The sequence below is a fragment of the Trichechus manatus genome, unplaced genomic scaffold (genome assembly GCF_000243295.1).
Source record: "Trichechus manatus latirostris isolate Lorelei unplaced genomic scaffold, TriManLat1.0 scaffold00021, whole genome shotgun sequence".
Lineage (NCBI taxonomy): Eukaryota > Metazoa > Chordata > Mammalia > Sirenia > Trichechidae > Trichechus > Trichechus manatus.
In genome coordinates, this window is record NW_004443957.1 from 11,685,571 (window position 1) to 11,710,059 (window position 24,489).

General features: G+C 45.4%; 1 protein-coding gene across 3 annotated transcripts in view; it reads right to left on the bottom strand.

Moving 5' to 3' along the window:
- The window catches only part of KIAA0040 (KIAA0040 ortholog), a 41,452-nt gene extending 17,187 nt beyond the window's left edge, over nt 1-24,265 (bottom strand). The window contains exons 1-2 of one of the 3 annotated variants that reach the window (XM_023728056.1): nt 23,988-24,265; nt 7,114-7,184 (exon numbers count right to left, since the gene is read on the bottom strand). The gene's annotated coding sequence lies outside the window, so the exon portion shown is untranslated. Of the gene's footprint in view, nt 1-7,109; nt 7,185-23,987 lie in introns of all 3 variants that reach the window. The other 2 variants (XM_023728055.1, XM_023728057.1) reach the window with 2 other exon arrangements.
- Between the last annotated feature and the right edge of the window lie 224 nt (nt 24,266-24,489).

A 24,489-nucleotide genomic window follows, 5' to 3' on the forward strand; every position in this document is an offset into this window, starting at 1 on the left:
ATCAGCAGGTGCCACTGGCTCTGTCTCCAAAGTCCACCCACTTCTCTCCATTTCCATGGCTAGGTCACCATTGTCTCTCACCTGGTTTACTGTAGTAGCTTCCTAATCAGCCTCTCTGGCTTTTCTCTTCCCCTGTTATAGCCTGTTCTCCAGATGACTATGTCACCCCTCCCCTACCTCCTCCTCGTGACTCCTCATCACCTGTAGAGTGAAATCTAAACTCCTTACCATACCCCTCAAGTCCCTCCATCATCTGGCCCCTGCCTCCTTCTCTGAGCTCAGCTCATACCTGTTTTCTTTCTCACTTACTGTGCCCTGGCCACGCTTTGGGACCATTCACTCCCTCAGGATCTTGTCTGTCCCATAGTCTAGTACCCTTGCTCTCAGATCTTGGCATAATTGACTACTTCATAGCATTCAGGTCTCAGCTCAAATGTTTTTTCATTTAAAGGTAACCACAAATGTTATCTCACCAAGAGGCCTTTCCTAACCAAGTAATCTAAAGTAGTCTGACCCCCAGTCATCCTCTACCACACTACACGCTTACCTTCTCTGTAGTACTTCTCACTCTGAAATATCTCATTCATGTATGATGTGCTTGTCACTTTTGGTTTTAATTGCCTGCTTTCCTCCACTAGAATATAAATTCTGTGAGAATAGGGCCCTACTTGTTCTGTTTGTTTCCTCAGCGTCTGGCAAGTAGCTGAATGAATGAATGAAGTCACGCCAGTTAAGCCAAAGACACTCAAAGAAACGAGATCTTGAATAAAGCTAATCTGTCATCCAGGTCATTGGGGAGAAAGAGCAGCGGCAATGAAGGGTATAGAAAAGTGACCACTGGTCACATATGTGGTCGGACTTTGATGACAATGACCTACTCATTTAGCCCGGGGTCCATCCAGATTCTCCAGCCACCTCATTTAAGGAGGAAACAATGATCAAGAAAACCCCGTATCACCGAAGGCAGCAGGGGGTGGAGGAGTGTGCTTTATCAGCTCCTACCTTCCTTTTGCTCAGTTACAAAGAGCCCATTGTAGCTGGGACTTTCTGATAACAAGGGATTCTTTCCTAATTGCTATATGCTCTATTTCAGCTGCAGTATAAAAGAAAATTAAAAAGCTCAATTTCACTCCAGGTTCAAATGAGTCAATCTTTCAATCAATCAAGTATTAATTAAGGTGTGCTAGGAAAAACAGGGGAGGTGAAAGATACGCTCTCCCTTTTCAAAGATGACACCAGGGAAATAATCAGCGAATAACTTAAGAACAACAAAGAGAGTTTAAAAAGGTTTCCATCTGGGTTTTCTCCGACTTTCTGTTATGGACACAGCATCTCTAGCCCCTTTCTTTTCTCTTCCTCTTTTTCATCTTTTTTTTTTTCCTCTCTCTGTTCTCATCCCTAATCACATGGTCTCCCCCTCTGTACTACAGAGCCTAAGAATAATTAGTCTATTTCAAGTCACCCTTAGGCTTAGTCACAAGACTTTGTGTCCCCTTGGTTTCCTGAGAATTCCAACTAAGGGTGATTGAATATAATATTTCCAGTCTGTTAGTAAGCCAACAACTTCCTCATATTTACCTCCCTGAGCTCATCAAGGAAATTTCCTAATTTTTCTTCTCATAAACCAGAAAACCTGAAGTCAAGAATTTTGCCTTCTCCACTAACATGGGGTGGGGTCCGGGGAACATTTACTTAAGCACTTTGAGTTCAGTTTTCTCTTCTGTACAGAGAGATACAAGTCCTCTTCTCAGAGGGCTAGGTGTTTTATACACTGTGCTACATTATTTTATCCTCAGTACTTAGCATGGGGCCTGGGCCAGCAATAAGTGTTTGCTGAATGGATGAATGAATGAATGAATGCATGCATGCATTGCTGGGAGGAGTAAATGAGATAATGTGTGAAAAGCATGTAGCATAAGCACACTTCACACAGTGGGTAACTTGAAAGCGCCTTGAAAATGGTAAAGCACTGTACTTCTTCTCAGTATACTATTCATATTGTGTTGGTAGGTGAAAACATCCATTTATTAAAGAATGTTTTTGTTCTAACCAGAGTTTGATCGATTTTTCACTGAACTAGTTTAAAGCGTCAGTTAGCCAACCCTAGGGAATCAGCGCAGACACATTTGACTCTCTCCTGCTTTCTCACTAACTTTATCTCCATTCATTCCCAGTGGCTTCTCCCTCTTTCAACGCTCCTGACCTCCAGGACTTAGTTTCTTAGGGGAGCCTTGTTTTGTTCATCACTATCAACTTTCTGCTCTTCATTTCAGCTAGAATGCTCGCTTGTTTTCCTTTGCTTGGCCTCTTTTAACTTAGACACCTCAACAGGCCAAAGTCTGAAAACAGAGGGTTGGCAAAATGTCTTATCGCCTTTCACAGGAACAGGGAATGATCTGTTGAATCAAAAAGCCACCACTTGTTGAGTTCTTACTAAGTGTGCAACTTAGTGTGATAATCAAGACTGTACAGACACGGTCTCATTCAACATCTCAGGAGGTAGACCTTTTGGTTCAGTGGTTAAGTGTCTGGCTGCTAACCAAAAGGTCAGCAGTTCGAATCCACCAGCTGCTCCTTGGAAACCCTATGGGGCAGTTCTACTCTGTCCTATAGGGTCACTATGAGTCAGAATCGACTCAGTGGCAATGGTTTAATACAGTGAGAAGCCCTGGTGGCGCAATGGTTAAAGCGCTCAGCTGCTAAATGAAAGGTTGGTGGTTTGAATCCAGCAGCTGCTCCACTGGAGAAAGATGTGGCAGTCTGCTTCCGTAAAGATTACAGCCTTGGAAACCCTATGGGGCAGTTCTACTCTGTCCTAAAGGGTCACTGTGAGTCAGAAGCAACTCAAGAGCAACAGGTTTGGTTTAGGATACAGATGAGGAACCTGAGGCTACCAGAGATTACATGACTTGCTCAAGGTCCTGGAGCTACTGAAGCGCAGGAGGCTGGAATCCAGTCCTGTCTGAGTCAAAAGATCCTGCTGTAATCATAAAGCTGCTATTCTCGGGAGGCTGAAGATTTCAGTCTCTGGACTTTCTCTTCTAGGATGATGAAATGTTCACCCAATCATGTATCCATGAAATATTTGAAAGCTTGCCATGTGTGCCACACTCTGTGGATTCACTCTTGATTAACTATCTTCTGTGTAGACATGTAAGTCCTATTAAAATGTGAGCTCCGTGAGGTCACAGAAGATTTCTTAGTTAATCAAGAGTGTATTCATAGAGCGTGGTCCTGTCACATGGGGTTGCTGTGAGTCGAAAGTGACTCAACGGCACCTAATGACAACAACAGCAGACTTGTAAGAAAAGAAGTGCAATAAAATATCACATATGACAACAGTCTCAACAAAGGGTACTGGAATCCAAAGGTGTAAAACTCCTTTGAGCTGGTATAGAGCACAATGGCAGTCCACAAGTTATATCCAGCCCACAGGTACTTTTTTATTACCTCCTCTGATTTCATATAATATTCTCAATTTTTAGCTCTTATAATTTGGCCACCCTACCCACATAGCCATAATCTGTTAGAACTGCAGAGGGCCTCTGTACTCTCCGTTCCCCTGATCCCACAGCCTGGCCCTTACCTAGTCCTGTCACCCACCTGGTCCCTGGAGGCACTTTGAGCTTGCAGCTCCTGAATTATAAACTCCCTCTGGGGTAGGGACTACATTACCGTTGTCTGTATGCTGTAATCTATGTAGGGTAGAGCTACGCAAACAGCTTGGGAAATAGAAACAAGGGCAAAGAGCAAGACTGTCTTTGCAGCTGTAGCCCCCGGTTTGATAAACTGACCCTGGTCTTTGGTTAATCAGCCAAATGATAAGGATGAGGGATGTTTGCAAGAGGAATTAATATGCACCACAATGTCCCCAGATACAATACAAAAGGATGGCAGAGGGGTGCATTGGATAGAATATTCAGGTAGGAGCCAGAGGACCCAGTTCTAGGCCCAGTTCAGTGGCTCTCCAGCCTCTTGACCTCGGGCAAATCAGTTAAACTTTCTGAGCCATTTCCTCATCTGAGAAAGGAGGCTATTACCATCCCAGATATCTCCTCAAGATTGTTGTGAAGAGCAGACAAGACATGTGAAAGTACATTGAGAAGTGAAAACTGCAATCTAAATGCAAGGTAGTGGTGAATTAGGGTATTATATTAAAAAGCCAAATGAAGGCTAAAATTAAAACACCAAAATTCTCTTACAGATGTAGCCCTCCACCCTGCTGGTCCCTCCCCTCCAGCCCCCTGTCCTTTACGAATCATAGCCATTAGGAACTACTTTTCCAGTCGGAAGAATTTAAGGTCCCACACTCTGACACCACGCACACTGTTTGTCATTTCTGTATATCGGTTCTGACCACTTCCTGGGAACAGTGCTAATAAAACCTGCAGCCATGGTTACAGAGAAATACATTGGTTACACAGTTCTCATTTTCATTCTTCAAAACTTCAGAAAGATATTGGAGCTAATGTTTGTGGGTGTAGTAAAGCACCTAGGTAGAGTTTTATTTTTGGGAAGTGTGAGCAGAGGCTCTGAAGTCATCTGTGTTACAGGCGGTTGGGGTGGGGCCGTGCCATTTCTGTTGCACAAATAAACCAAAGGCCTGCCTCTGGGCGACTCCCATAACTGAGGTGTTAGCCTTCAAACATCATATCCTCCCGAAGGGAAAGAGGGGTTTTTGAAAAAGCAGGACAACCAAGCACTTGTGTGACTCAAGGTCTCCCACACAGGTGGTAATTGAAAAATAAATCCTAAGTTTAAAGTTACATAATTCTCTTCAATACTAGAGAAGGGAACGCAGAGTTCTGCAAACTTTGCAGCCATAATTGAATGCCTTATTTATTTTTCTCTGTGGTAGTGGGGGAGAGGCGTATTGGCTGGAATAGTTTAAAACTAATGGTGTGGCAAAAAATATACAATTATGCAACTCCAAATCAATACAGATACAGTTTTTATTTTCCTTCCCATTTCCTCCCTTCATTTAAAGTTAACGAAAGTTCAGGGCAATTAAAAGCCAAAAGCTACCTTATGAAGGCTTAAAATGTAAAGGCCAAATCATAGAGGGAGTGAACAGAAATATTCTCATTCCAATAATAATTCAGCCCTGCGGAATGCACAATGCGGAATATTTCAGATTCACCAGGCTTTGAGCCGCAGGCTCTGTCCCAGAGGTCGAGCTATGCAGAGAAGCTCTTGTTGCCAGAGGATGAACCCTCACTTTCTGTCTGCATGGGTTTAAATCTGCATCCTTAATGCTGCCTGGAGAGCCCTGGTGGCACAGTGGTTAAGAGCTCGGCTGCTAACCAAACGGTTGGTAGTTCGAGTCCACCAGCTGCTTCTTGGAAACCTATGGGGAAATTCTACTCTGTCCTGTAAGGTTGCTGTGAGTTGGAATTGGCTCGATGGCAATGGGTTTGTTTTTTTTTTTGGAACATTGCGTGTTTTTTTTTTTTTTTTTTTCAGTTTTGATAAATAATAGTCGGTGAATGCAGAGGACATATATGAGTGAGGTCAAGTATTTATTGAGCACCCACTCAATGCAGGCAAGCAGGCTATATTGCCTCAGCACCCCCTTTCTTTGACACAGGTGACATTTTCTCATCCAATGCAGCATTAGATGCCTCTGTGCAGAGAGATTGCTGCCCCTAAGCTTGTCTTATAGAGACATTCTGGAACTGTCATTGGCTTCGCACATCCCTGATCCCCTTAGCATATCTGCCCTCACCCCCAAACATCTTCCTCTCTGCCCCTGAAATATCCTTCCCAAAGTGGCCACAGGTAATTGCAAATATGTGATTTGGAGTATGGAGGGAAAAGAAATTGTTTAAGTAAGGAGTTGCAGGGGCGGGTATCCTATAGATGGAGTCCCTGGGTGGTGTAAATGGTTAACAAACTCGGCTGTTAACCGAAAGGTTGGAGGTTTCAGTCCACCCAGAGATGCCTCAGAAGAAAGGCCTGGAGATCTACTTCTGAAAAATCAGCCACTGAAAACCCTACGGAGCACAGTTCGACTCTGACACACATGGAGTCTCCATGAGTTGGAACTGACTGCGCAGCAGTGGTGGTTTAGTGGTGGAACTCTCACCTTCTACACAGGGTCAACTCCTGGACAATGCACCTCATGTGCAGCCACCACCCATCTATCAGTGGAGGCTTGCATGCTGCATGACGCTGAACAGGTGTCAGCGGCACTTCCAGACTAAGGTGGACTAGGAAGACAGGCCTGGAGATCTATTTCTGAAGATCAGCCAAGGAAAACCCTATGGATCACGAAGGTCTGATTTGCAACTGATTATGGAGATGGCGCAGGACTGGGTAGTGTTTTGTTTCACTGTGAATGGGGTTGCCGTGAGTCAGAGGCCAAACTGACGGCAGCTAACAACTACAACAGCCCTGTAGATACTACACACACACACACACACACACACAGACACACACCCTTTCCCTCAGTGTGTTCCCTTCCACCCCACTCCCATCCCGCCCCTCCCCCCGTGCCAGGAGACCTCAAAGCTTTACGGAAAGCTCTCTGGAACATACTTGGGGACTTGGGAGGTAAGTGGGATGGTGGCACAGGCCAGGGAACTCTGACTTTGTCTTCTAGCTCCCTCCACAGTGTGGTCTCAGGGCTGGGCTGCCTGCAGCCTCGGGCCATTAGGCTTTATTTCCCATGAACAGCCCAGAAGAAATTTTTTGTCAGACCAAACCTCAAGGTATCAGGGTCTTAGAGGAGCAGGACACCAGACTGGTGGGAACGCTTTGATAGAGCACTTCGGTCTGAATGGGTGGTCCTGCCCCTGCCAGTTAGAAGGCAGGCAAGGCTCCTGGGGATGGGAGCTGGCTTGGAGCATCAAGAGGAGGAGCTGGTGTCCTTGTGGTGCCTGACAGGGGAAGGCAGCAGCTTCCAAGCTGTTCTCCTTGGCGGACAGCCTGTGGGGCTCCAGGCCTCCTGTTCTGGTTTTGACTTTATCTTCTATTTGTTTACATTCTTGTAAGTTCTCATATGAACTGAATTAAAAGATAGTTAAAGAGAGTTGGAAATCCAGGAGTGTGGGGGTTGCTCATAGGCTGTGGTAGGAGAAGACGGTTCGAATCCTTGCCCCGTGACTTACTCACTGTGCGTCCTTGGGAAAGTCACTCAGCTGCTTTGGGTCTCGGTTTTTTTCATCTCCAAAATGGGGAATAATCTGGAAGAACATACAAGAAAATGATAGTATGTGTTGCCTCTATGGAAGAAACCGGGGGCAGGACTGGAAGGGAGACTGGCTCTTCACTCCATGCCCTTTGGTAATATCCCGAACGTTTGATCTTGTGCATGTACTTTTTAAAGTAAACAAACAAATAAGTAGTAGCGAATGCCTGCCTCACAGTGTCCTTGTGTCAAAGCAGATAATGCATGTGGATGTGCTCCTAGGCTGTTGCTGTTGTTGTTAGGTGCTGTCAAGTCGGCTCCCACTCATGGTGACCTTATGGCTAACAGAAGGAATCGCTGCCCAGCCCCGCGCCATCTTCACGATTGTTGCTATGTTTGAGTCCACTATTTTGGCAGTTGTGTCAATCCATCTCATTGGGGGTTTCCCCCGTATTCACCAACCCTCTACTTTACCAAACATGATATCCTTTTCTATAGATTGGTTTTTCTTGACGGCATGTCCAAAGTAAGCAAGCAAGCCAAAGTCTTGCCATCTTTGCTTCTAAGGAGCATTCTGGTTGTATTTCTTCTAAGACTGATTTTTTTTCCTGGAAGTCCATGGTATATTTAATATTCTTTGCCAGTCCGTTGGGTGTTAGGAACTATATAAATATTTAGTCATAATTGGTATTTTCCAGACAGACAGGAGCATGGAAGAAATGAAGGCAAGGTGGCCCTGAAATTCTTGGGAAATTTGCTCCCATGCTGGAAGGTCTTCCTGCCTCCAACCCAGAATGAATGATGGACACCCCCTCCTCAGGGGCTTCTCTTTCACCTGCCCTTGCAGTGGGGCTGAGGCCCACCTGCCAACTCAGTGCTGGGTAACCTGAATCCTCTGAGTGCCCAAGTGACCACAGGTTTCCAAAGGCTAGCCGAGCGTGTCCACCCTGCTGAGCAAGTTCTAACAAGCACATTCCACCCACTGCCAGGGGGCTGTGGGGCCGTGATGTTTGGTGTGAGCAGAGGGAGAGGTACCTGCATTTGTCGCTGTCCTCTGAGTGACCCCCAGAGGATTGTTGTATAGACCAAGCGTGAGCTTCCCTTAGGTTGTTTACTGAGTCACTGTAATAAAAATAAAGCTGCAAGCACGTTGTTCTTTATACATGAAGAGGCTAATAGGACTAATAGCAATGATTTGCATCAACAAAATATGCCATTTGAACAATTTTTCCTGTCGTTGCATATGGATTTAATTTCAAGAAGTCTTAGTTAACTATCTACTATGTGATCAAAATGATGCTGAGGGGGAAACAAAGAGAAGTATAGGAACTGACTCCTAGCCTAAAGAGTTTCTTAATGAAGCCCAGAACAGTAGAAATCCTGCTCTGCTAGAACCTCCAAAGCCTTGGGCTCCTTGTGTGTAAGACAGGAAGATAATAATAACACCAACTTCACTCACCATCCAGTGTTGTCATGAAAGTCAAATAAGAATATACCTGAGAGGTCTTCGTAAACTGAAAATGCTTTGCAAAATTTAATTTTCAAAAATAATAATAGCAATTACATGCTAAAGTGAATATCAGAAAGTGCCAAAATGAACGCAGTGTTAGGAAGGAGATGTGGGGAGAAGAGGGATTTCGTTTGTTAGAAAGATCAATGTTGGCTGAAGTTTTAAGGGGGGACCACATGGAGGAGATGGAGGTTATGCTGGCCCCTGCACTGGATGTTATTGCATGGAGAGGCTGGTGGTCCTAATGGGGAAAAGAGGCAGTAGTGGGGTGCGGGGGGAGGTGAACTACTACACAGGACAGCTAGAGCAAAGTTACAGAGGCTGCTTGTACATGATCTGGGCCAGGAGGGCAACGAACGTTCCTTCTGAGGAAGACTGAGAGATGAGGTTCCTACAGGCAAAGTTGGTGAGATGACAGAGGGCTTTGAAGGTGTAGGAGTTCCTGGGCGGGGTAAACGGTTAACATTCTTGACTGCCAACCAAAAGGTTGGAGGTGCAAGTCCACCCAGAGGCACTTGGGAAGAAAGTCCTGGTGATCTACTTCTGAAAAATCAGCCATTGAAAACCCTATGGAGCACATTTCTACTCTGACATGTGGGGTCATCATGAGTCAGAATCAACTCGACGGCAACGAGGAACTGGAATTGAAGGTCTGATGTAGGTTTGGTGCAATGGGCCCCAGGGAGATCTAACAGCATCCCTGCTTCAGCGGCCACATTCTCTTACCTGATCCCTCTCACAACCAAAAGTCTGCCTTTGGCCAGAGCTCAGGATTATGCAGGATTAAACCCCCAACCCTGGGCTCAATGGCAGTCTGCCCTAATCAGCCAGGCTCAGTACGTAATCACAGATACTACAAAAAAGAAAAAAAAAAAAAAAACCTATTAATAGCATACTTTCTTCCTTAGACAAAATCTGATTATGAGCTGAAATGAAATATCACCAAACCAGTCAGAATGAAACTGCTATTTATTTCATGATCCCTTGGGAATGGGGGGGTGGGGTGGGGTGGGGGATAAATACATCAATACGATCACTTAACTAGTCTTCCCACTGACACCCAAATGGCCTTGTGCTTATTGATGACTGGGGAAAATCCTATCACAGACCCTGTACTTACAAGTCATTTTAATTTTTTAAATGCTCTTGCAAACATTTCTTCATTCAATCCACTGGAATGTAGGGAGGGGAGGGGTTTCGTTTCTTGTCCTGTTTCACAGATGAAGAAACCGAAGAGCAGAAAGGCTGAGCAGCTTCTGCAAACTTATAAAGCTAGTTACTGGCCAAGGGAAGGCAAAGTCCATTTTCCAGCTTCCCAGTGTGGTGCTCTTTTTTTAAAAAATTTTATTGGGCTTTAGGTAAAAGTTTACCGCTCCAGTTAATTTCTCATTCAAAAATTTATACACATATTGTTTTGTGACACCGGCTGCAATCCTCACAATGTGACAGCACACTCCCTCTTTCCACCTCGGGTTCCATTTGTCCAGTTCCTGTCCCTTCCTGCCTTCTCATCTTGCTTTTGGGCAGGACTTGCCCATTTGGTCTCAGTTATTTGAATTAAGAAGCAAAGGAAGTAAGTTCCTCACGTGTTGTTTGTTTTATAGGCCTGTGGTGCTCTTTTTGCTACACTAACTCCTAAAAAGAAACAAGAGGAGAAACAATGGCAACCCACAGTTTTGAAATGGAAAAGCTTTCCGTTCCTCAAACTGTGAAATTTGTAGTTTCTCTCTTGCTTTGGGGCCTCAGACAAGCTTCTCTATCTGGAACCCACAACTCTTCTCCAACCGCACCCACAACTGCCACCACTGAATCTCCTTGCCTCCATTTATCCTTTAAATTGTGCCTGAAATATCATTCCCCCTGGAAACTTTCCTTGACACCATTGAAGTTTAGGGCCCCTGCTCTGTGCCCCTCACTGTACCTATGCTTTTACCACGGTCCTTAATCTGCTTTATGGTAATTGTTTATTTAATCATCTTTCTTCCTTTCTAGAAGGAATCCACTGCCATCACTGCATCCCTAACATCCGAAACATATTTTGCCCTTGGAAAATATTTGCTTGAATTAATATATGAACATTTTTACAGCTGAGGAAACTGAGGATTACTGAAATTAAACTACTTGCCCGCAGTCTCACAGGTAATACATGATAGGGTGGCAATTCTAGGCCAATTCTAAATACCCAGTGCTTGTTCCACTCTGCCATCCTGGTTTGTAGGTTCACACATAGCATTACTGTCAGATAGAAGAAGGTGCTTCGGGGGAAAAAACATTCACCAATTGGAATGTCAATGTTCTGGGTTTGGAGAGCTCCTTCCAACTGGGCAGTGTGCTTTGATGCCAGATATTTTGGGAGATTCCAGAGTGCAGGCATAACCTACAGGCTTCTTTTGGTGACTGGCTACTTCTGAATCTCCAGTGAGGATCTCAGTGCCAAGAAATAGAAATGGAGCAGCCGACAGACCTGACTCCCAAAGACTGTTGACATCAAATGGGGTGCCATATTGAATATGAAGATTACATCACTTGAATGTGAGACCATCCCTGTGGTGGAAAGCCTTGTGTTTGGTTGTGTTCCTGACATTTCAGTGTTCATGAAGTGATATCATTTCATTTGGTAATTTCCTGTTGAGAAGAGGATTGAGTAGAGTATGCGTGTGTCTTATTACCTCACCATTATTATTAGCTGGAACTCTCTTTGCCAGCTTTTTCCTTCTTTCATGGAGCTTGGGTTGTTGACACGATTGAGGCTGAGGAAGCCAAGTACTGCCATGTCAGTTCTCTGTAGTTCAGTACCAGACAATATAATTCGATTCAAATTTATTGAGTATTTACTATGTGCAGGAGGAACGTCTTTCTTTTCTAGGCTTTCCCAGACAATGCTCCTAGAGACAAGTAGAAAATTGGCCAACTGTCTAGGTAAGGGATTGAAAATTGAACTACAGATACAGTCTGTGAACTTAAGGAATTTATTTTTTGTTGGGGAAATGGACAAGCACAGGAGAAGTACTATAAAGCATGACTAGTTAAGTGTCCCAATGGGAATTCATACAAAAGGTTGTGGGAGCAGCAAGAAGGATGCTGTCCCTTCCAAGGAGGAATCTAGGGAGGGCTTTGAGAATGTGTGATTTGAGTTGGCACCTGCAGGGTGAATAGGGCGTTTAAAGGCATTGAGGATGGGAAAGAAAGGGGATTCCATGCTGCTCAAGAAAGCACAGCTAGCTCAGAAGAAGAATCCAAACCAGGTGGCCCAGGCTCCGGCCAGGTCTGGAGGCTTCCATCCTCCCACTCCTACTCAGTAATACCCCAACAGCTCGCTCCACTGACCCTCAGCCCTTCTCCTAGCTAGCTGCTCTAATCCACACATTCCAGTGAGCTGCCCCGTGGGGTGGTGGGGATTCCTCAAGGTCAAGGCCCCAAGGAGGGCTGCTACTAGGAAACTTTTCTTTCGCTGCACCTCATTACTGTGTTATGACCAGGAACAGGGCTAGGGAGTGACTGATGGCATGCTGGGCCCAAGGGCGTTCTTCATGTTTCACCATGAAAGCAGATTATTGTGTTAAGGAAACTTGAGTGGATGGTGCATTTTCTGCCACACTTCCCAAAACACACTTTATCCCTTTATATATTTTTATATTTGGTGATTTCAAATCTGGAGTCACAAGTCCTTGGGGAATGAAAGTCCAAACCAGTTGGCTCAAATTCAAATTCAAAAGGATTTCAATTCCCTCTCCCTCTCTCTCTTTCATACATACACACACATACACACCCACCCACACACACACACACACACACACACACACACATGTTCAGTTAGCAACACTGCCAACATTTAGCACAAAGTTTGTGAAAACCAAATGAGGTTTTCGTCCAAGAGGCAAACCTAAAGTCCTAAAGTCTGTGTGTCGATCAGAGATTGCAAACTAGACATGCACAAGGTGGATGTGGCCAGGGCAAGGATTTTGTTTGGCTGCAGCCATGTTTTGAAAGTTAGAATGTATGGCCTTAGATGGGCCACGAGCTTTCTCGTTTGCATGGCCACGGCCCCCCACGCTCTCAGACTGCCTGCGTTACTCTTTCAGGCGAACCCAAACCATAAAAAACCAAACTAGCTGCCATCAAGTCAATTCTGACTTATGGCGACCCCATGTGTTACAGAGTAGAACTGCTCCATAGAGTTTTCCTGGCTATAATCCTTACAAAAGCAGATTGCCAGGCTTTCTCCCACAGCACTGCTGGGTGGGTCTGAACCACCAAACTTTAGGTTAGTAGTTGAGTGCAAACTGTTTGTGCCATCCAGAGACCAGCTGGGGTCAAAGCCTGGCCCCACTACTCACTAGCCATCTGATGTTGGAAAGTCCTTTTAGCTCTTTGTGGCTCAGTTTCCTCAATTATAAAAGGGGGATAAGAATATACCTTCTGTCATAGACTGTTGTGGGAAATGAATGAGTTCACGTATCTATATAATGTGGTTAAAACAGTGCCTGGCACAGAGTAAGTGTTCAATAAACGTTAATTTTATCTGTCAGGCCCCTGTAGGTGTTTGAGCTTGCACTCCCTCCTGTGATCTAATGGTGAGGAGCCGAGCGTGCAGAAAGGACCACAGTGACAACTCCTGAGTGTATCATGGAAGGACACCTTTCATTATTTCAGGCAGATGAAGATTACTCTAGCCTGTAAAACTGTAGTGAAGACTGACCAATGAACATCCCCCCTAGACAGGAAGATTTGTTGGCCTGGGTGCTTTTTGTAGAATCACGTGTTACATAGAGACGATCCTAGTTGAAAATGTCTTTCCCTGTCTATCATCTCACCTCCCTGACACTGCATGAGAGACTACTGCTCACTGATAGTACAGATGCTACTCCTGTCTGCTTTCCCACTAGACTGTGAGCTATTTGCCAGTTTTTCCTTCTGTGTATCCCCAGTGTTGGCACATATTCAAAAAAAAACTCATTGCCATCGAGTCAATTCCAACTCATAGAGACCTTATAAGACAGACCAAAACTGCCCTACAGAGTTTCCAAGGAGCGGCTTCTGGATTTAAACTGCTGACCGTTTGGTTAGTAGCTGAGCTATTAATCACTAGGCCACCAGGGCTCCATACTTATACATGCTTGTTGACTGATTAACTAACTGGCTGGTTATAGTCTTATGGGGTGGAAAAGAACCAAAGTTAAGAGGGTCTACGTGATTGCTAGTAGGGGCGTTGATGGTTCAGTAGTAAAATTCTCGCCTTTGATGTAGGAGACCTGTGTTCAATTCCTGGCAAATGCACCTCGTGCACAGCCACCACCCATCTGTCAGTGGAGGCTTGCAAGTTGCTAGGATGCTGAATAGGTTTCAGCAGAGCTTCCAGATTAAGATGGACTAGGAAGAAAGACATGGCAATCTACTTCCAAAAATCAGACAATAAAGACTCTATGGATTACAACAGTCTGATCTGCAACTGATCATGAGGATGCTGCAGAACCAGGCGACGTGTGTTTTGTTCCATCGTGCGTAGGGTTGCCGTGAGTCAGGGGTTGACTCGATGGCAGCTAACAACACCGTGTAATTTCTATGTGTTACCTCAACACGGCCAGTTGCCTACATTCATCACTGGCACCAAGAGCCCTAATATCTGTACAAGCTTTGCATAGGCCTCTGCAGGGCCAGGTCATGGGATGCAATAGCAGGTCAGGGCTATAGCAAGGTAACTAAGGGTCAGGGTAAGGACTGGGGCCAGGGCAGAACAGGAAGGTCTTGCAATGGGTCAAGCTTTGACAGTTGGAGTTGCAGCCATTAGCATCAGTTTATGGCTCTGCCAACTGGTCAGACATCTGGAGAGCCAGCTGAGCAGGGATGAAACAGGGGTCAGTGATGCCCAGAGCCTGGGCAGTGGGAGAAGAGATGGCAGCATTTGTGAGCAGAGATTCCAGAAAAGACTCTAATCCCAGGGAAGAGTCTGTTTTCTAAGAGCTGTTACTGAGATGGGCAGGACTTGCAGGGAGGTCTTGCAGTCTCCCTGAGGGTGGGATCCGTGCCTCTGGTTTTCTTTTTTTTAATTCCTCACAGCCCCTGACATAGTATCAGGCAGAGAGAGGTGTTTAAGGAATGTGTATGGAAAAATGTAGCCAGAGTCATGTCAGGCCAGCTTCTGCCTTCTAAAGCAAGGCTGCCAGGCCTCCTAAGAGGTTTTAACAATTCTTCTTTTGCAGAGAGGAGCCAAAGCTGACTAACAGAAAGTGAGCCATGGAACCAAGATTTCACTGAGTAGGGAAAGAGGGATGAGAATCCCTAGTTAGGGAGAGTCCAGACCCTCCCATGAAGCTGCTGCTTCTTGCACCTGCTAAACCAAACCAAACCTGTTGCCACTGAGTCGACTCCGACTCACAGTGACCCTACAGGTCAGAGTAGAACTGTCCCATAGGCTTTTCAAGGCTGTAATCTTTGTGGAAGCAGATTGCCACACCCTTTTCCCACAGAGCCACTGATGAGTTCAAACTGTGGACTTTTGTTAGCAGCTGAGCCCTTAACCACTACCCCACCATTGCTCCTTTTGCACCTGCTGGCTGGGGTGAATTGCCTCAGACACAGTAGAGCCATAAGCTAGGAGTCCTTGAAGCAGCAATAAAACCTTGAGATAAAATGGAGAAATTAGCTTTGGAAAGTAGTTTACCAATTCATTTCATTTCTTCTTTAGGATCCCATGTAATTCTATATCCTTGCCTGGGCACGGGAAGACTTCCACACAGTGCCATTTCCAGGGCCTCTGTAGCTCTCCCCACCCTTCTTCCCTCTCTCCTGTAGTCTCTCATGCACTCAGAGCCACTTCAGAAGTAGAGAGAAAACCCAAAGACATTCTAGGCCTTTCCTCATCTCTTTCCCCTCACTGTGGCCCTCCATTCCTAGGCCACAACTTGCTTTGAAAGAGCCTATGAATTGAAATACCGGCCCCTGGCACTGTAGTCCATAACGGTATGAGAAGGGCTGGAAGTTCCTTCTGTGGAAGTGTGTGTATTAACCAAGGTTTAATGAGCAGCGACTATGTGCCAGATACTGTGCACTGGGGATACAGTGAAAAATGGTGATGCCAAAGGGTGACTGGGGGCAGGAGTTGTCAAATCTTACCCAGGGCCACAAAGGTTTATCAGTGAAAAATAAAGATTTAGATTTCATCTCCCAGAGATGGGCTAAGCACTCTCCCTCTGGGTCCCATAGGTCCCTGTCATTATACCTATCACTGCATTTGTTACACTGTATTCAAATCACCTCTTTACCCATCCACCAACCAAAAGAGACTGTAAGCTCCGAGGACTAGAAAAACCTTATTCATCATTGGTGGCAGCTCTAGCGTTTCTCTGTAGGACAGTGCTCTGCAGTCAGGGGAAGAGCACTTAGCTTTTGGCAGAGACCTCAGTTTCCTTACCTGTGAAATAGGGATAACAGTAGTACCTATCTTGTTGAGTTGTCATGAGGGTTAAACGAGAGGATGTAGGTAAGGTGCTTAACACAATGCCCAGCACACACACCAAACAAACCAAACCTGCCATGCCCAGCACATACCAAATCACACCCTGCAGAGCAGTTCTACTCTGTAACACACGGGCTGCGACCCCATGTGTTGTACAGTAGAACTGCTCCATAGGGTTTTCTTGGCTGTAATCTTTACAGAAGCAGATTGCCAGGCGTTTCTTATGTGGTGCCATTGGATAGGTGTGAACTACATTTTTTTTTTTTTTAATTGTGCTTTAAGTGAAGTTTACAGTTCAAGTTAGTTTCTCATACAAAAATTTATACACACATTGTTATGTGACCCTAGTTGCTCTCCCTATAATCTGACAGAACATTCTTCCTTTCCACCCCAGGTCCCATGTCCATTCAACCAGCTCCAGACCTTTCTGCCTTCTCATCTCGCCTCAGGACAGAAGCTGCCCATTTAGTTTCATGTATCTACTTAAGCTAAGAAGCACACTCTTCATGAGTATCATTTTATGTCTTACAGTCCAGTCTAATCTTTGTCTGAAGAGTACGCTGTGGGAATGGTTTTAGTTTTGGGCTAACAGACAGTCCGAGGGCCATGTCTTCCAGGGTCCCTCCAGTCTCAGTCAGACCATTAAGTCTGGTCTTTTTACTAGAATTTGAGTTCTGCACCCCACTTTTCTCCTGCTTTGTCAGGGACTCTCTGTTGTGTTCCCTGTCAGGGTGGTCACTGGTCGAACTGCCAACTTTTAAGGTTAGTAGCTGAGCGCAAACCATTTGCACCAACCAGGGAACTTAGCACACATACAGAACTCCATTAATGTCGTTAAGCTGTTGCTTCCTAGTAAACTACACCAAGAAAGATTTATAGTTTACCCCAAATATTTTCTATCTCAAGCATCCAAATTACTCTGTCACTGGGACAATGAGAGGCAGGATTGAATGTCTCTAACTGAAGCATCAGATCAAAGACAATGACTAAGGGACCCGACATAGGAAGTATTCCACTTAATATACAAATGATCTGCAACAAAAGAAAATGAATTTATAAGTATCCTGATAAAAATACCGGAGGAGATAATGCAAAATTTCTTGAAAGCTAATAGATAGTAAATGGAAAAGAATGGTATAGTTCCATTAATAACCCCATAAGAAGTACAAAACACCTTCATCTTTTTGGTGTGTTTTTATTCATTTTCCCCAATAAAAAATGTTGACTGACTACATATCTGGTGGTTTAAGTATTATTTTTCCTCACCATTAGCCCCACCTTGAAGGAATAATATTTTTTAAACCACTGAAATCTTATTTCTGGAAAATGTTCGTCAGGAGCATGGGACCTTCTTCCCCACGTACCGCATGCTCTGTGACTACGCCTCCTTTCCGTGTCCCATACAGCATGCCGGGGGAAGGGAGGTGCAGTGCCTCTGTCTGGAGGTGAGACAACCTTTCCATGGGCAGCTTCAGAAATCTGTGTCATCCATCCACAGACAAAAAGTAAAACCCAGCTGCTTCCTCAGAAGGGTCAATAATGTCCTGGTGCAAAACTACAAAGAGCACGTAGTTGGAAATCGGGCAGATCCTAAGCCGCCCGCCAGATCATTGCTTTCTTTCTGAACCAAGGAAGGCTTTGTCAGATTCAAATATCCCTCAGGGCAGGATCTGGGTTTCTAATTTGGAAAGTAGGAAAGCTCTGAGCAGGTTATGTCTGGGTGGTGGGACGTGCAAATGGGCTCCCCCTTCCCAGTGGAGGCTTCATTATGGGATGTCGTGGGTCACCTGTGTGATGAGCCTGGAGGTTTTAATCTAGGCCACTGCTGTGCTGTGCTGTGCTGGCAACTGCTACTCAGCGGACTGTGGGCCTTGGGCAGGAGGGGACGTTTCAGGTCAGGCATGGAAGGTGGCGAAGAAGGGAGAGTGGAAGCCAGCAGTCATTTACAAGGATGGGGCTTGATAGACGGCTTAAGTCTGCAGGGCTGGGCCTTGGAGGGGTGTGTGTGTTCTCTTGCAGCTTTACCATTTCTCCCTAGCATAATGCTGAAAAACAAATTGTGATACACTTATACAGCAACCTGGGATGGGAGGCAGCAATGGTTGTCATCTTTGTAAGTCTCAAATTCTTAGCACCATCGTTCAACAAATGGTTATTGAGAGCCTAGCATACACGCTGGAGTCCCAGAGTGGTGCAAACATTTGAGCCCTCAGCTACTAATCTAAAAGGTTAGCGATTTGAATTTACCCAGAGCCTCCTCGGAAGAAAGGTCTGGCAAGCTACTTCCAAAATGTCACAGCCATTAAGAACCCTATGCATAGTTCTATTCTACAACACATGGGGTCACTGTGCGCCAGAATTGACTTGATGGTAACTGTTCTTTTTTCTTTTTTTATTTGCACGCACACTAAAAATCTATGGGAGTGAAGAAAGTTTGGATGGACATTTATTTCTACTCCCAGACCCTGATCACTGGGAAGGTCACTTTGACCTCAGTGTTAGTTCCTGGGTGGTTTCAGGCCAGTGTGTAAGTGACTGTCTGGAGCTTCCAGGTTATGGACAGGACCTTGAGTGTATGATGACCACAGACAGAGGGGCTTTTGAGAGCTGGCACTCCGTCCCACTGGAGAAGTGCCATCAGAATCTAAGATTAGAAACCACAAGCGGAAGGACACAGACTCAGCATCTTTCTTGGGTTGGGGAGGGAGTAAGTAAGTGCCTGACTCATACTGCAGCATTCTCTTCTCTTATGTACGGTGGCCACTGTCACATGTCATTTAGGTTAAGACACAGCATGTCCAGGGTGTGTATTCTGTTCCCATAATAATAAAGCAAATGGAACTTTCCAGTTCCTGCTGCTTCTTTCCCACTTCCCAACCCCTAGTCTCTATACCCCTTTCTAAATCTATGTGCCCTCAACTCTATCCCCTCTCAGGACAATTTGATGACTAAAAGTACTTATAGCATACAACTACCGTTATTGCCATTATTCATATATTTTTCTCTCTTCTGCCAATTTCCTTTTGTGACTTGCCTGGAAAATGAAAAGAAATTGTTGATGGGCTGATGGGCTTTCCTTAAGCCTATCTGGTTTAAAATTAGTGTTGTATCAGAGGAGAGTAAAAGTCAACCAAAAAACATCCTAACAGGAGGAAATAAGAGACAGTATGAATGAGTGTAAGTTTGCAGTGTCTTGCAAACACAATTTTCTCTTCTCTTTTGACCCAGAAATACAGTCATGGTTTTCTTTCATTTCTTAGCAACAAACTCCACGTCACAGACTGCTAACAATCGTGGGAGGAAGTCTCTTCCCAGGGGCATGGCTTGGTTTGGACACTGCCATGGTCCCCTGGAAGCTGCCCCTAAGAAAGGAATCTTGTGTTTGTGTGAGGTTCTTTTTGGAATTTAGCTACCCTTTCTGGGCCTCCACTAAATGTCCATTCATGTCGTCAGTTGGTGCTCTGTTTAGATGGTTCAGGCTGATATGGGGGAAAAGCCAGAAAGCTGAGCTGGCTTGTGTCCTTGGGGAGTGCCTTCAAAGAATTTGCTGTAGATTTTCCTTGTGCTGCTCTGAGAAGAAAAAAACCCTATCTTATCACTGTCTTTATCTCTTGCTGTGCCTGTAACAAGTCTGATGAGCTCCTATTTTTCACCTGGAGCCTTTCTCACCCACTGGGAAGTTATGTCTCAATATCCCCTGTGTAATACTGACTTGTCCACTGGTCTCCAACCCGCATTCTTATCTCTGAGGTGAAACAGTTTTCATGACAAGTTTGATGAAACACTAATGGGGCTTTAGTTAATGAAGGCACCAGATGCTGTTTCCCTTTGCGAGGGGTCCTTGGGAACTCTTAAGAAAAGTTTAAAGATTGGGGTTGAGGAAAGGGAAGGGACGGGAAATGGTATGGAGATTGCCTTAAAGACTGAGATCTGTCCACATCTCTCCAGCATCTGCCACTGGTTTGTCCCAGAGGCCACTTAGGGAAGATTCAGCCTTCAAGTGCACAGTCTCTTCAGTTTTACCTCTATGCCAGCATTGGAGCTCCTGTGTATGCCCCTGTGTGTGAGGGACATAAGGTCCAGGTGATAGAGACCATAAATAGTATCTGCTATTCCTGAATGGAGAGAAGGAGCTCAGATTGTAGCCCCTCCATGAACCAGCTCTGTGACAGGCCACACACCTCACATCCTCCTGATCCTTAGTTTGCTCATCTGTAAAGTGAGGGGATGGGGCTGGCTCACCTCTAAAGTATCTTTCCATTTGAAATCTCTGATCTGTGGTTACTTCCTTTTCTTCATCAACAAACAGCCCCTGTTACAAGTCTGTTCACTTGAAAGTTTTGATATTGGCATAACATTCAAGTTTCACTGGGTTGTCAGGCATCGCAGGTTGGGGCAGGGGAAAACCACAAATACATCCAAGTCAGTAACCGATGCTCTGATTTAGGGTCATTGCTGATATAATCAGCACCTTAGTGAGAATTAGAAAAAAATCATTCCCTCAGAGTGGCCCATGGCCTAGGGGACAGAACACAGGCTGGCTTCCAGCCCCTGCGAGCTCCCAGGAGCCCTTGTGCAGTATAAAAACTGCATAAACATTCACAGAGCATTCCATTCTTTGGGCGCTGACCACTTTGGCTAAGGACTAAAAAAAGGAAGAGGCAGTATTGATATGTGTCATGATATGACGGAAGGAGATGTTTATACTTACTACCTTAAGGAGATACAACTGAAAAGCTTCAAGTCTGGGCCTAAGATGCTGCCCAGATCTTACACAGTCCATCTGATTTTGTTACCTCTGAGAGGCAAGATTAGTAATAATAATAAAACCCCTCACATTTTTATAGAGCCTTAGAATTTATATAGCACATTAAAACATGCTTTCTCTTTCCCTCTGATTCTAACCATCACCCTAGTGAATAATAATTAGCCCTATTTTAAATATAAGGGAACTAAAGCTGAGAGAGATTCAATGACGTTTTCAAGGTCAGCAAATAAGTGATCAAGCCAGGAACTGAACCCACGTCTGTCTAGCTCCAAGTTCAAGGTTTTTTCTTCCACACCAGGGACACACGAGCTCCAGATCTGGGCATTGGCATTCAGCCCTGAAGAACTACTACGGAAGTTTGAGCAGATCATTCTTCTTGTTTTAATGAAGGCAGGCCTCTCCCACACAGGCTCAGTAACTAAAGACTTGGAGTATAAGTTTTGGAGAGGTCTTGGCAAATCTTACAATGGAACTGAAGTATTCATTTTTCACATGGGGGAGGGATTCTTGATTTTAAGCTTTCCCTGCCTTGTTTAGTTAAATGCATCTGTACTACTTGTGTGCCAAAACCATGATTCTCTCCACCATTTTAGGTATTATCTCGCAAGGCATCCTGGGAGAGCCTTTGAAGTCTAGACAGAGTTATCTGGAAGTCACTGTACAATATGAAAATAGCATCTGTGGAACACTACTGACAAATCCAAGACTCTTCAGCATCCATGTAGTCTCACTGATAGTGCTACCGCAAGCCTTGAGTGGCTGACAACACTGCCTTTATGTACAACACCTGGGACAGTTAAACTGGTGTAGCCTCCACTTCTCCCTAAGCTCCACACCTGTACACTCAACTGCCTACCATGTATCTCCACCTGGACATTTCCTGGGTATGTCCCACTTCAATGTCTAAAGTGGTAATTGCCTTCTGCCACAATTTGTTACCCCAGCCCCTTTTCTTCTTTACACTATTTCCATTGATGGCATCACAATGGACCCCCCCAACCCCTCTCCCCTCAGCTCAACACTTTATAATCATCCTCTGTTCCACTCATTCCTCCCTTCCCACATTCATTTGATCACCGGGCACTTTCGATGCTACTTCCTAAGCACAACTAAAATCCATTCGCTTTCCTTAGTTCCCACTGCCACTGTCTTAGCTTAGGTCCTCATTATCTGTTTCCCATCTCTCCAAGCTGGCCTCCAGCTGGTCATTAGTTCTGTCTCCAAACACACATCCAAACACAAACACATCAACAAACAGCCCCTGTGAGAAGTCTGTTCGCTTTAAAGTTTTTAGCAGCACTATAGTAGTGCTACTACTAATAGTATAGTAGTGTGATCACCACGGGTTGCAGCTCCCCCAGCCTGCCATTGACTTTGCATGTGCTCTTTCCTCTGCCGGAAATATCCTTTCCTTGGGAATTCCTAATCATTTTCAAGACCCTGCTTATCCATCACTTCTGCAGTAATGACTTCTCAGATAATTCCTGGGGGAGTTTATCCCCCCTATCTGTGTGACTGTTTCAGTGCCCCACAGCTTCTACTGTGATGATGTGCAGTATTCTGATCTGTAGTTGTTTCTGTACCTGTCTCATTTACCAAGAACTGTCTCATTATCCTTGGACTCTCAGCTTCTGGCATACTGCCTGGCACACAGTAGGTAGAATAAAGGTTGAATGAATGGACAGATGGATGGATGTGCCTCCCTCTTGGATAAAATCAGTAACTTAGCTTGTTGAGTGTTCATTATTCTTTTGGGTTTAATCTGGAGGGAAAAGGGCAGAAGTCATCCTTCTGTTGATTCCACAAGCTAAATATTGACAAAGCATGGGGATCACAGAAACAGTTGTTTTGCAATGCATCACTTTCCTAAAATTGTATCTGGGGTGGGAGTAGGGGATCAGAATGTCAGATGTAACCAAGGGCTCAATCAGATTTTTACATAGGGCTCCTTCCCCGGCCGAGCACTGAAGAAAAGGAAGACACATCAGACTAGGTGGTTGAGGAGATGGAGTCAGCTTAAAAGCGGGCAAGATCCCTGCTGAATTCTTTAGGGGGAACTTGCAAACCATTTGTAAAAGGGTCATGAACAAGATGCATCCAGGCTATTTTTAAGTCCTGTTTGTTATAACTCAAGGCTCTCCCATCATCCAACAGGGCTTCAGAATGAGGGTTGCTTAAAATTAGCTTCAGGTTCTTATGAACTTTAGCTGAGTAAATGAAACACAACAGCTTTGGAAGGGAAGGGAGGTGCTTCTGAGATGCTCAAGCGTTCTTTTCCTCCCGTTCCTCATTCAAAAGAGTCAGTGGAGCGGTCCTGCTAGGTAGCGCAGCACGCGGCTGCCAGCTTTTCTGTTAAATTAGGGCAAGCGCCTGTCCCTGCTTCAGTTTCCCTTTCAGTAAGGCAGGAGAAGTGTGTGTTCCCACCAGCCAAGGTCTATCGTTTACTTAACTCTATGATTACATAATGCATTTCTGGGAAGCTCTTCAAAATGCTAGGGAAACAGGTCCTGTTGGGTCTCCCATTCTACCTTATGGGTGGGGTAGGGGTCTGGGAGTGGGGCGGTCTATAAAGATTCAAAGAAGTTAGGAAGCAATCTGTGTCACAACAAATTCCCTGGAGGCTCTGGGAATAGCAGACAGGTCCCCACTCCGCCCCTGGCTCCAGGCCATACTTTTGCTTTGTCCAGTTCGTTAACTCCATTGAAAAATTGGCTTTAGAAACATCTAAGGATTCAGAAACATCTAAGCCCATGCTACTTCTTGGAGGGTCTCAGGCCTTGACTTTTTCAGTAGCAAACAGAATGTTTATCTGTCCCTTCCAAGGCAGCTCTTGTCAACTGGAGTAACAGAACTCCACCGCCCGCCCACCTCAAGGAACCCATATGAACTCTGTCCAGAAGCAGATGTAGGGGAGGGCGGATGAGAATCCTCGCAAAAGAAGGAAAACAAACTATAACTGAAGTTGTGAAAGGTCAAGAGGCTATCTAGAAAAAAAAAAATCCTTAAATCTCACTTATGTCTGGGGCTGGTCTCATCTTTCTAGAGAGGAGTGGGGAGTCATTCCAAACAGAGGGCAGCTTAAATTTATTTAAAAAACACAACAACAAAAACTCTTGAAACTCACCTTTCAGTTCACGGAGGGCTTCCTCCTGGCACCGCTGAGGGATCTACCCGGTGCCGCCTGGTCCGACACCGGCCAGGGTTTGGGGGCGAGGTCAAGGTTTCTTTTCTCTCGCCCCTCCCCTTCCACCGGCAGCGTGGTTTGGAGAGGGGCGGCCGCGCCGCCGCCCAGGGGCAGTGGTGCCCGCCCCGCGCTCTCCCGCCGGCGCCGCCCGTACCTGCCGCTCCCGCTGAGAAAGGCGCCCTCTGTGTTCTCTGCCCTCCCGCTGGCTGACGCCTCGCATTTTTGAGGTTTCACTTCAACTCCGTCCTGCCCCTGATGTCACAGACACAACTTCCTGATTCAGACTAGGCTCGCTCTCCCGCTCCCTGGGCTCGGCCCAAGCTTTCTCTCCGGAGCAAACAGACCGTGGTGCCCTTGGACTTCTTGGGCACCCACGCCCCAGGCGCGCCCTCTCTCCCGCTCTTTCCGCCAGTTACACCCCCACCCACCCCCGCCATTACGC